This window comes from Callithrix jacchus, chromosome 16 (genome assembly GCF_049354715.1).
Source record: "Callithrix jacchus isolate 240 chromosome 16, calJac240_pri, whole genome shotgun sequence".
NCBI lineage: Eukaryota > Metazoa > Chordata > Mammalia > Primates > Cebidae > Callithrix > Callithrix jacchus.
Window position 1 is genome coordinate 99386079 of NC_133517.1, and position 1880 is coordinate 99387958.

At 44.8% G+C, this 1880-nt stretch overlaps 1 pseudogene; it reads left to right on the plus strand.

The window, feature by feature from the left end:
• The first annotated feature begins 778 nt into the window (after nt 1–778).
• LOC100385046 (small ribosomal subunit protein eS1 pseudogene) lies at nt 779–1646 on the plus strand (annotated as a pseudogene).
• Nucleotides 1647–1880: the final 234 nt, after the last annotated feature.

The window sequence follows — 1880 nt, forward strand, 5'->3', positions numbered from 1 at the left end:
TGAAGATGATGCTGGTACAGAAGCAGACCTGCGCCGGCCAGTGCACCAGGTTCAAGGCGTTGGTTGCCATCGTGGACTGCAGTGGCCACGTCGGTCTGGGTGTTAAGTGCTCCAAGGAGGTGGCCATTGCCATCTGAGGGGCCAATCTTCTGGCCAATCTCTCCGTTGTCCCCGTGTGCAGAGGCCACTGGGGGAACAAGATTGGCAAGCCCCACCCTGTTCCTTGCAAGGTGACAGGCTTCTGCAGCTCTGTGCTGGTGCGCCTCATCCCTGCATGTGGGGCACTGGCATTGTCTCGACCCCAGTACCTAAGAAGCTGCTGATGATAGCCAATATCTATGACTGCCACACCTCAGTTGGGCCTGCCACCCTGGGCAACTTCACCAAGGCCACCTTCGATGGCATCTCCAAGATCTAGAGCTACCTGACCCTCGACCTCTGGAAGGAGACTGTATTAACCAAGTCTCCTTATCAGGAACTCACTGACTTGGTCCACACCAGAGTCTGTGCAGAGGACACAGGCTCCAGCTGTGGCTACAACATAAGGTTTCTATAGAAGGATAATAAAGCGAAGTAAGCCTGTTTAAAAAAAAAAAAAGAAAGAAAGAAAGAGTAGTTCAACAAAATTATTCAGTTATAAAGTCAACAAGTAGGCTTTCTCAAATATGAAAAAACAGAGGGAACATCGTACTTAGAATCTAGTGTGTAAGAGATATAGAAGTAAGCCTTTCATGAACAAAACCATTGGACATTGAAATCCAGCCAAAGAAATGAATCAGCCCTTTTGGCTCTCTGAGCAGCACCATGGCGGTTGGCAAGAACAAACACCTTACGAAAGGCGGTAAAAAGGGAGCCAAGAAGAAAGTGGTTGATCCATTTTCTAAGAAAGATTGGTATGATGTGAAAGCACCCGCTATGTTCAATATAAGAAATATTGGAAAGACGCTAGTCACCAGGACCCAAGGAACCAAAATTGCATCTGATGGCCTCAAGGGTCGAGTGTTTGAAGTTAGTCTTGCTGATTTGCAGAATGATGAAGTTGCATTTAGAAAATTCAAGCTGATTACTGAAGATGTTCAGGGCAAAAACTGCCTGACTAACTTCCATGGCATGGATCTCACCCGTGACAAAATGTGTTCCATGGTCAAAAAATGGCAGACAATGACTGAAGCTCATGCTGATGTCAAGACTACCGATGGTTACTTGCTTCGTCTGTTCTGTGTTGGTTTTACTAAAAAACGCCACAATCAGATAGGGAAGACCTCTCATGCTCAGCACCAACAGGTCCGCCAAATCCAGAAGAAGATGATGGAAATCATGACCTGAGAGGTGCAGACAAATGACTTGAAAGAAGTGGTCAATAAATTGATTCCAGACAGCATTGGGAAAGACATAGAACAGGCTTGCCAATCTATTTATCCTCTCCATGATGTCTTCGTTAGAAAAGTGAAAATGCTGAAGAAGCCCAGGTTTGAATTGGGAAAACTCATGGAGCTTCATGGTGGAGGCAGTAGTTCTGGAAAAGCCACTGGTGATGAGACAGGTGCTAAAGTTGAACGAGCTGATGGATATGAACCACCAGTCCAAGAATCTGTTTAAAATTCAGACTTATAATAGTGGCAAATAAAATGTCTTATTTGTGGCCGGGCGTGGTGGCTCACGCCTGTAATCCTAGCACTTTGGGAGGCTGAGGTGGGTGGATCACCTGAGTCGGGAGTTCAGAACCAGCCTTGTTATCATGGTGAAAGCCCATCTTTATTTTAAAAAATAAAATAAAAGAAAAAAAAAAAAGAAATGAATCAAAATCAAGAATGTAGGAGTGGTAAAAGAACTGGAAATTGGCACCAGACCCTTTTCAAAACAGAACAAAAACTAAGTAA